This window comes from Diaphorina citri, unplaced genomic scaffold (assembly GCF_000475195.1).
Source record: "Diaphorina citri unplaced genomic scaffold, Diaci psyllid genome assembly version 1.1 scaffold791, whole genome shotgun sequence".
NCBI lineage: Eukaryota > Metazoa > Arthropoda > Insecta > Hemiptera > Psyllidae > Diaphorina > Diaphorina citri.
Window position 1 is genome coordinate 62,971 of NW_007378223.1, and position 11,123 is coordinate 74,093.

Consider the following 11,123-nt stretch of genomic DNA (forward strand, 5'->3'; position numbering starts at 1 on the left):
ATTTGTGTACCTGCCCTGTCCTGATTTCCTGACAGGCTGCATCCGTCACATTACAGATTCAGAGGCTCGTCAGAGTTGCAACTGTCATCAGGATATAAATAAAACAAGGATTATAAAACATTCAAGATGTTTCTGAACGTTGCAAAATAAAGATTGAGGAAAATTTATACTTATGCCTATGGTAGTCTGAGTCGGAAGACCTCTGTTTCTTGGACTATACTTATGGCTGGAATTCCCACAAATTGTTGGCATAGGTCTACAATGTCTACATATAATATGGGGCATGAACAACCATGTAGCTACCGAGGTAAATACCAATCTACCCTATATCAAGTATATCATCATCACCACATTGTCCACTAGATAAAACATACCCTGTCGCAATTCCCTCTGTAAATTCGAGCCTGTCTCCAGTCTGTCTACAAAATCTCCGGTCTAACGTAAGATGGAAACATGGTGAAGGTAAATTGAATTAAATTAATTGAAAGTCGAGCTTGAAGATTGAAAGTTGCAAAATAAAGATTGAGGAAAATTTATACTTACATATGCCCATGGTAGTCTGAGTCGGAAAACCTCTGTTTCTTGGACTATACTTATGGCTGGAATTGCCACAAATTGTTGGCATAGGTCTACATATAATATGGGGCATGAACAACCATGTAGCTACCGAGGTAAATACCAATCTACCCTATATCATCATCACCACATTGTCCACTAGATATAACATGCCCTGTCGGAATTCCCTCTGTAAATTCGGGCCTGTCTCCGGTCTGTCTACAAAATCTCCGGTCTAACGTAAGATGGAAACATGGTGAAGGTAAATTGAATTAAATTAATTGAAAGTCGAGCTTGAAGAAGACGAGAGGGAGAAAAAAAAATCTTGGAAGAGTTCACTTTCTGTGTTCTTCTCTTCTATTTAAATAAACTTCATGCCAGAATGGAAAATAAAAGGTTAGTGCTGGAATTCAAGTGCCTTCGCTTTAAGAGAATGAAGAGTAATGCCAAAAGCTCTGGTACTCCAAGTTTCATCTTCACCATCAGCAGTGGTTGAGTGGAAGAGCGCATTTAAAATAATCCTGCCACTTTTAACGAAGCTGTTTTTTTACGGTGGATCATTTCTTCTGCCTTCATCTAGTCTAGTCTCTAGTAGTCCCTCCTTCTGAGTTTCTGAGAGGGCACTGGTTAAATCTTGGAAGAGTTCACTTTCTGTGTTCTTCTCTTCTATTTAAATAAACTTCATGCCAGAATGGAAAATAAAAGGTTAGTGCTGGAATTCAAGTGCCTTCGCTTTAAGAGAATGAAGAGTAATGCCAAAAGCTCTGGTACTCCAAGTTTCATCTTCACCATCAGCAGTGGTTGAGTGGAAGAGCGCATTTAAAATAATCCTGCCACTTTTAACGAAGCTGTTTTTTACGGTGGATCATTTCTTCTGCCTTCATCTAGTCTAGTCTCTAGTAGTCCCTCCTTCTGAGTTTCTGAGAGGGCACTGGTTAAAGAGGAAAGAGCCACTTCTCGTTGATGTCTATTTTGTAGAGGATTTAGATTTAGATGATGCATTCCTATGGCCAATATTCAGTACGTTCAGTATGGCCAATATCCAGTTGAAATGGAATAGAGGAATAGGGACACAAAATATGAACATACCTACGAGGTAGGTATGCGATAATTTTATTTCAAAACTATCCGTCGGATAAACTTTCAGTACATAAAAGGGTTACATTTGAAGAGTGAAAAAGAAGAGAGTTTTTGAAAAAAAGTAATTCAATTTAATTAATGTGATGAAACCCCTTCAAACCAATTAATAATAAAAAAGATGTATTTATTTTATTTTTATTCAAATTAGATCCCCGACCTTACCCTCTTTGTAGAGGATTTTTTTCTACTTTCTGGAAAAAAGGTAATTTTTAATTGTGTTAACAATGAATGCTTATCACAAATATCATTACTCAAGTAATAAATTTGTAGTGCACCTCACTAAATTTGTATCACTTGCCTTGGACTCGAACCATTGTGCAGTGGTGTAGTGGTTGACGATATGTCCTTCAAGTTAAGTCTAGAAATACAATTTTCCTTTCGTTCTTTTCTCATACTGTGTAGTCCCACAGAACAATGTTAGAATAGGACTGGAAATTTGGATCTAATCATAAAAGAAAAAAAAGTTTCTATAAAAAAAAGTAAGCTGTCACGTTTGCTTTGATATTGAACTTTGTTTTTTTCAATTTTAAAAGATGAACTTTTTTCTTTCTAAAAAAGCTTCTTCCTTGTCTTCTTTTTACTTTCTATTTGTTATTATTTTTAAAGAAATTTTTTGTTCAAAGTTAAAGTAGCAGTGACTTATTTCAGGTAGGACTTATTAAACGTCGATGGCATTGACCTATTTTCATACCCAGGTCTAAAAATACACGTAGGAAAGAATTAATTTATTCCAAGTTTATATTTCCTTTATTCCTGGGTTCTGGCATCATTCTAAATTTCGAAAATAGTGTAACCCTTATTTTGGACTCAAGAGTGATGTCTCTTAAAAATATGTCTACATCTTTGTCCATGTTCATTCCATGGCCAAAATATATGTAGAACCCACACCCGTCTATTTATGTACAAGCTCTTGCTTCTGAGGTGACCAGAAAATATTTGACTTGCCCTTTGAGGACAAAATTTGGAGCTAATGGAATGGCTGTATGATCGAAAAATGTAGACTTCTCCATAAATGTCCTGACCTGACCTTCTTTCACAGAAAATTACTCCCAGTTCCATCTACAAGAAAAGAGAATGTGTACTCACCATTTCATATTTTCATATAGATATTTCCCATCTAAACGGAAAGACCTATTTCACCGAAAGAACAAAATATCCCACTCTGTTCGAGTCCCTAATAGAGCCTATTCATATTGGAAAGTGAAGAAAGTTTAATATGGGAAAATATTTTCCCCATAAACACGTCCCATAAATTTTCAACCTCCAAAAAGGTTTCATTCAAGATTTTCGGGGAGAGAAAAAAAGAAAGTGGAAAGCTGTTAACTTGTTGCATGGGTGAAATTTTCCAAAATGATTAGGAATTTATCATACAGGGTAGAAATGGAGACAACATGAACCCCTTCTGTTGGTATGGAGCTTCACAAAATTACTGAGTTTTCAATAGATTATGTTTCAATACTACCAACCGCAGGGTAAGCTGACCTAAAAAAATAAATAAATAAATAAAAAAGATAGATCCATTGAACAATTTTGAGTACCGTAAGTGGGGGATAGATTGCCCAACATTTAAGCATTTTTTTCTTTAATCAGTCTATGCAATTCAGGGCCTTAACATATTTAAGAGTGGATTATTTTATATTGTAGCCAAAGGGATGTATTTCTAAGACTGATATGTACTTTAAATTACTGAGTCTTCAATAGATTATGTTTCAATACTACCAACCGCAGGGTAAGCTGACCTAAAAAAATAAAATAAAAAATAAATAAAAAGATAGATCCATTGAACAATTTTGAGTACGTGGAAAATACACCATAATTTCCATGAACTACATTTTTGAAGTCCACAAGTCAAAAAAAAAAAAAAAAACACACACAAAAAAACATAATCCCATCATAATCGCTTCATCTTTTCCTTTGTTCCTTCTGTGATGTCTCTAAATTGTGAATGTGTCCTTTATATCTCCTATAACTTTTGAGTGGTCAATGCCTTTAACTTCTCCTTTATCACCATTTGTTTAGCGAATTGATTTATCTTGTCTAACATCATATTACAGTTTCTCTTTGTCTCTTAGTAAAGTTCTCTTAAAAATCTTGAAATTATTGCAGCATCTCACACCTTTGAAATAGGGAGCACCAGATTGTGTTCTGATGACTTGCAGAAACATTTTTTCTTGACTTCTGATCTCTTGATGTGTTGTTCTTCGTTCATAGCTCTGACACTGGTTCTGAAGAGTCAGTTTTTATGATTTGTTAAAAAATGAAACGGGTATTCATACTGCACGTATTTAGCTGCGGGGTAAATCTTTTGTTATCTTTCACACCGTCCTCTCATGAGAGTAAATAGGGAAGAGGGGGTGAGGTGAGTGTCAGGTGTTCCCATTATGTTACATCCCCACCCCCGCCCCTACCATTTGGTGTTAAATATTTGAATTTTATCCCAAGTTTTCAGTTAACGTTTTTTCAACGTACAAGGTAGATGTCACTTTATATTCACTTGTTCTCTTGAAATAATTTCTACATACAACTCGGGTAACACTTGTGTGAATGTGCTAAAAGGTCGGAGAGTGTTTTTTGGGACTTTTTCGCTTTTCCGTCGTGTTAATTTTATTATTATTTTTTTTTTTTTAATTCACCTTTTGTGCTGTGAAGATTTCATTAACTCGACTACTCTTCCGAGGGTGCTTTGTGGGTTTGTGAATAACAATTTCCTTAAACGGAAAGACCTGTTTCACCGAAAGAACAAAATATCCCACTCTATTCGAGTCCCTAATAGAGCCTATTCATATTGGAAAATGAAGAAAGTCTAATATGGGAAAATATTTTCCCCATAAACACGTCCCATAAATTTTCAACCTCCAAAAAGGTTTCATTCAAGATTTTCGGGGAGAGAAAATGTTCCTGTTAGTATTTAGTATACCTACTGGGATTTGAGGATGTATGAAGTAAGTTATCACGTCATTTCCTGTTGTCTGATTTTTTTTATTTTTTTTTATTATATCTATTAATCATAATATATGTAGAATTGTTTATTAGGTGTGATGTGATATCTTAATCTCTTTGTCGATGTTGTCTGACGAATTCTCCAGTGTCCTTTACAATCTTCCATTTGGATATTTTATTGTAAACCCTAATGGTGACATTATCTGTGGAAATGTAAAAAGAAAAGAAAAAAAAAGAAAAAGAAAAAACATGGCACTACATTGACAACATTCAAGTAGCCGTCGATTTTTTGCCTCCATGCCATGGAACGAAACATTTTTCACAGTCGAATGAAAGTTGTTCTGTTTATTAGAAAAAATGGACGCCCATTGTGCCAACTTGACAACGATGCCATTCGGTGTGTCCATTGTGCGAGCAATCTGACAACAGTGTCATTTAGTTTCCCATCAGCATTTTTTGCCTCCTCTCCCATCCAGTCGGTGTTATTACTCGTATGATGTGTTTTTGTAGGGGATGTGTCGAGCTTTATGTTGATACACAATGGATTCTAATGGAACGTTACACAACAGGGTGTCCCGACCCGTACAACTTTCTCTCTCATGAAGAATGGACGAGAAAGCACTGATGGTTGTCTCGTTATTGCGAGGTCCGTTTTCTCCTCTCCATCAATCTAATCAATGCCAGAACACTTGATGTCCATTTTAATGTCATTCAACCCCAGCGAGTAGTTGTAAACAAGGATCATTATATCCCAAATTCAATTTTCCCACTTTATTGGTCTCATAGTCAAAGTTGATGGTTCTTGTATGTAGTAAATTTGTTATCTAAGTTCCCTCTATAAACATCGTTTTCGTCTCTTGACGCTCATAAAGTCAGAAGCTCTCTTACTACCTGATAAAGAATGTCTCTGTATGTAAATCGGTACATAATATAGACTCTATTGTTTAAACGTCCTAGATAAGTAGAACTGAAATTGAAAGTTTTTACCTCTGAATGGCTCTATAAGAGCTATTAATTATGCAACATAATGCAACATAATTATACACACCTTGTATATGTACATCATATTCTTCGGAATTTGAATTGTTCCAGAGATAAATGACAAAGTTGTCTCCTTTGGAATAGGAATATTCTATACGTAAATTAAGATCCCCGGATCTTGCATTCTATCAGTCGCATCATCCTAATGTTTCTTCTGGGAAAGAAGAAATCAATTCAGTTGTTATCTATGTAGGTCGAATCTTTTCAAGACTGCAATAGGGATTTCCAAGGGAATTGAAAGTAACGTAGCGATATGAAATTTCAGTAGAATGGAATATAATGTAATGAAATGGTACTCTCTTTGTTACAGATGACGAGAGGAAGAAGTATGACCCCATCATAACACTGGACAGTTTGCTGATAACATCTCATGGTCGAGTCCTTATCAAACCATATCTGCAAGGATGTTTCGAGTCGAAAGATATTCGTTTCTTAGCCCCCGAGTTCGACTCTACGCTTCCTCAACCTTATGCCGAACTTCAGATGGAAAAAGTAAGTTTGTATGGTATGAACAATTTAAAGAATGAGGCTGAAACTCTTTGTAACGTCAGTGTTTGTCGAAGACTCATGCAGTTTTGAAAGTTCCATATGATGTGTCCTAAACTTCTTTTATGAAAGCGACTTGGACTCCAGAAAACTGCCTCCCAAAAAATTTAAATTCTTCATGGTGGCCACCTCTGGTTTGGGTATGTTTTTACTACCCCAATTCAATTTACTGTGTTGTATGTTTCTCAGTGTTTGTCGAAGACTCATGCAGTTTTGAAAGTTCCATATGATGTGTCCTATACTTGTTTTATGAAAGCGACTTGGACTCCAGAAAACTGCCTCCAAAAAATTTAAATTCTTCATGGTGGCCACCTCTGGTTTGGGTATGTTTTTACTACCCCAATTCAATTTACTGTGTTGTATGTTTCTAAAAAAATTAAATTTTTCATAGTGGCCACCTCTGGTTTGGGTATGTTTTTACTACCCCAATTCAATTTACTGTGTTGTATGTTTCTTTCTCCACATATCTACATATGTGAAGTCTATCGTTGAGTTATTCCTGGCGCATTCGATATTTTACATCACTTCTCCATTGCATAATAATCGGCGTTCAATCCATCTGAGGAAATTTCGAATTCAAGATGGGAAAATATGTAAAGTAGAAGAAAAACATTTCATTCGTCAAGATATATCAACTTGGAAAGAAGAAGGATAGGAAAACGGATAGAGAACAAAGAGAGAATCGGAAGAGAGGATATGGAGAGGAATAGGAACCCAAAAGGAAAACTGAAAGCAGAAAGTGGGTTTCCATGTAAGAGAAATGTTTCTGTTTCGAGCACGTATAACGATTCCAGGATAAATATAAAAATACCCGGCGTTATAATATTTATGTAGAATGCATTTACAATTCAATTTTCCGTCTCATGTGATTTAATACAGTGCCTGTTATGTAAAGTAGAAGAAAAACATTTCATTCGTCAAGATATCTCAACTTGGAAAGAAGAAGGATAGGAAAACGGATAGAGAACAAAGAATCGGAAGAGAGGATATGGAGAGGAATAGGAACCCAAAAGGAAAACTGAAAGAAGAAAGTGGGTTTCCATGTAAGAGAAATGTTTCTGTTTCGAGCACGTATGACGATTCCAGGAGAAATATAAAAATACCCGGCGTTATAATATTTATGTAGAATGCATTTACAATTCAATTTTCCGTCTCATGTGATTTAATACAGTGTCTGTCAGAACAATCCAGCTCCTATAGCATCCTGCTTACTGTATGCCATACTGCTTTGAATCTGAAGAATGAAGGATGTAAATTTATTGAAGAGCACTTCTGTTCAGGATGTTTCTTTATCAGTATCTTACATGAAGGATAAGATTAATTTTCATAGCATCCTGCTTACTGTATGCCCTACTGCTTTGGATCTAAAGAATGAAGGATGTAAATTTATTGAAGAGCACTTCTGTTCAGGATGTTTCTTTATCAGTATCTTACATGAAGGATAAGATTAATTTTACAGTCAAAGACCATTGCTTACAGCAATTGTACCATGTTATAGCTTCATGACAGACGTGGTCCCACGTCTGTTGTCACATTACCCACATTCTTCTCTGTACCAAATTAATGTTTATCTCCAACATCAAATCTAATGTTTCTTATTCCGCTACGTCTATTTGTCTTGCCAGACGAATAGAGAGAAATGTGTGAAATTAACTTTTTTTTCTGGTTGGTCTTTCAATTCCCAATGCTCCTTAATGAAGAGAATTTACAGCCTGTCTCTACATTAATTTCTATTTCATACTTTTCCAGGAAGGAACTCAATTGTGTACAAAGGAATTTTCTAATGTGATAACTGGAAATTCACATACTATGCTTTTCTGGTTGAATGAACACCATGCTTGTTGGCTTATGTGTGGGAAGACAAGGTGTATGATTTGTAGATTGAAGAAGACCCGAGAAGACATTGCGCCTAATAAACATGTGATGCAATACGCCGTACACGCATGTTAGAAACATGAGATACCCCTTCCATTCACACGAGATAGTGTGTATTGTGCACTCAGCTTTAAATATGATAATTTTGATCCCCGCTCATCACCGGTCCCATGGTGTAACGGTTAGCACTCTGGACTTTGAATCCAGCGATCCGAGTTCAAATCTCGGTGGGACCTGATTTTTAGTTGTAACCTCATTGTATTTTTCTGGGGAAAATGACAATTTTTTATTTTAGGTATTCTGCTTTAGTGGATATGAATTTCTTTTGCTAAGATCTTAACTTATGTGTGAGCAATTTATGTTCCTTTTGAAGTAGGTACCCATCATAAGACATTCTGCTTGAGAAGTTAGTACTTCACCACTGCCTTTATCACCTAAACCTATTCATTCACTTATTCCATTCTGCATCTCTTCGTTTCCTTCACTTCGATCTTGATTATTCTGCCTCCCCGTCATCTTGTTCTGATAGCAGAAAACTTCAATTAATTTCCCTTTGCGAAATCCTACACGGAAAATGGCGTTTTCTGCAAAGAAATTCTGCAAGATAGAGAGCGAGGATTTTCCTTACAGACGAGGTTAAGGAAATAATTAATTTCCCTTTGCAAAATCCTACACGGAAAATGGCGTTTTCTGCAAAGAAGTTCTGCAAGATAGAGAGCGAGGATTTTCCTTACAGACGAGGTTAAGGTAATGCATTTTATAATTTTACGCCGGGATTAGAAAAAGAAGAGAAAAATGTTGACTCTCACTTGATTGATAAGGAAAATAAAGCGAGTGGCGGGAAATTGAGAATTATTTGGGCGGAAGATGGGTAATAATCTTTGCAAAATCCTACACGGAAAATGGCGTTTTCTGCAAAGAAATTCTGCAAGATAGAGAGCGAGGATTTTCCTTACAGACGAGGTTAAGGAAGTGCATTTTATAATTTTACGCCGGGATTAGAAAAAGAAGAAAAAATGTTGACTCTCACTTGATTGATAAGGAAAATAAAGCGAGTGGCGGGAAATTGAGAATTATTTGGGCGGAAGATGGGTAATAATATAAAGTGGAAAGATATTGAAAATTTGAATTGGGATTTAAGTAAGTTGATTGAATAATGTTAAAGATAAGTGAGTAAATAAAGCAGGCTCGAGTCCCTGAGAGAAAAAAGGAAGTGAAAAATAATGGCATCTACCAGCCTACCACTACCAGGAAATTTGAATAAATCTCATCATTTTTTATTCGATTTTGTTTTAGTGATTGTAGAAGGTTAAAATGGATAGATTCTTGAATAGAAATTTAATGTTTACAGTAACAGTGATAGAGCGGTTTTTGACACCGTGCTATTTTCAGTGGCACTTGTTTTGTGACTACTTAAAGCAGCAAGTCCAAACAAATAATATCGGGTATAATATAACATAGATAAGTAGAACTGAAATTGAAAGTTTTTACCTCTGAATGGCTCTATAAGGGCTATTAATTATGCAACATAATTATACATACCTTATTATGTACATCATATTCTTGTATCCTTCCGGAATTTAAATTATTCCAGAGATAAATGACAAAGCTTGTCTCCTTTGGAATAGGAATATTAGCTATTAATTATGCAACATAATGCAACATAATTATACACACCTTGTATATGTACATCATATTCTTCGGAATTTGAATTGTTCCAGAGATAAATGACAAAGTTGTCTCCTTTGGAATAGGAATATTCTATACGTAAATTAAGATCCCCGAATCTTGCATTCTATCAGTCGCATCATCCTAATGTTTCTTCTGGGAAAGAAGAAATCAATTCAGTTGTTATCTATGTAGGTCGAATCTTCAGGCTTGTGTCTGAAAAATTCAAGAGTTCCAATATTACAAATGAAAATTTTTAGCTACGGGGATTAATAGAATTTTCAAAGATGTGTTCTCGATGATGTTCTTCTAGCTTCCACCACGAGCAATGCTTGATGTGAAAGGGAACTCTGAAAAGACGAAAGCAAATAACGAAAGAAATGAAAGAAAAGCAATAACTGGCATCTAGGTAGTCAGGAAATGTGAATGACGAGAGAGAGGGAGGGAGGGAAAATCTATGTCTCTCTCATATACATGGAGTGACATGCTCTTTACTTCAGTACCTGTTCATTACTTGAACATCACTCTGCACCAAATAGTTGTAGTTTCAAATGTTTGTGTGTCAGTAACTCAAGAACAAGAATACATCATGGAGTCTAGAATCTATGAAATATTTCCACATTGTAACTGATCTTGTCAGCTCTGAGAGTTAATCCGTGGATCTTCTGGTTACTCCTCCGATTAGGAGAAAATTCCCAAGACTAGGGACTTTCACAAGAGGATGGGGCATTGCTTCGATCACAACAGTATCTGTAGCGCCCCCTTTTAAAGGTGTGTATGTTTTCTATTTTTGACAATTTATCATCCAAATGATCCAAGTCCCAAACATTTATGGTAAAGCAATGTATGAGTATATTTCTTAAGATATGTTGGGCGTTCTCGGAGGGATGTTCTCTGACAGACAACAAATATGTAGATAAAAACAATACTTTCTTGGAGAACCTAACGTTGGAAATCTTGGCTGTAGGATTGTGGCTTATGTTGGTACTTATGTACATATGTGTCACCAATTTTGTCAAATTATTTAAAGCCATACATACCTCTATACGGTAAGCAATATTTACCTTGGAGGCTGATTATATTGTTATCGGACAAAATAACCGAGTAAAATGTAATATTAAAAAATTATTTTTAGTTTTATAAGAAACCTTAATCTGAAATAGAAAGTAATAATCTGAAATGCCTACCTGTTTCCCATGTTTAAAAAAAAGTAAAAATCTCTATTACCTAGGCTTGTAATATTGTAGGAAATTTCTCAGCTGACTAAAACAGGGTCTGTTACAAGGATGGTTGAATCATATACTCTCACCTGTCATTTTTTATTCGATTTTGTTTTAGTGATTGTAGAAGTTTAAAAT

The 11,123-nt window shown here is 35.5% G+C and overlaps 1 non-coding gene across 1 annotated transcript; it reads left to right on the forward strand.

Moving 5' to 3' along the window:
- The first annotated feature begins 8,261 nt into the window (after positions 1 to 8,261).
- Trnaq-uug lies at positions 8,262 to 8,333 on the forward strand. The gene has a single exon. It is a non-coding gene; the product is annotated as a tRNA-Gln (tRNA).
- Positions 8,334 to 11,123: the final 2,790 nt, after the last annotated feature.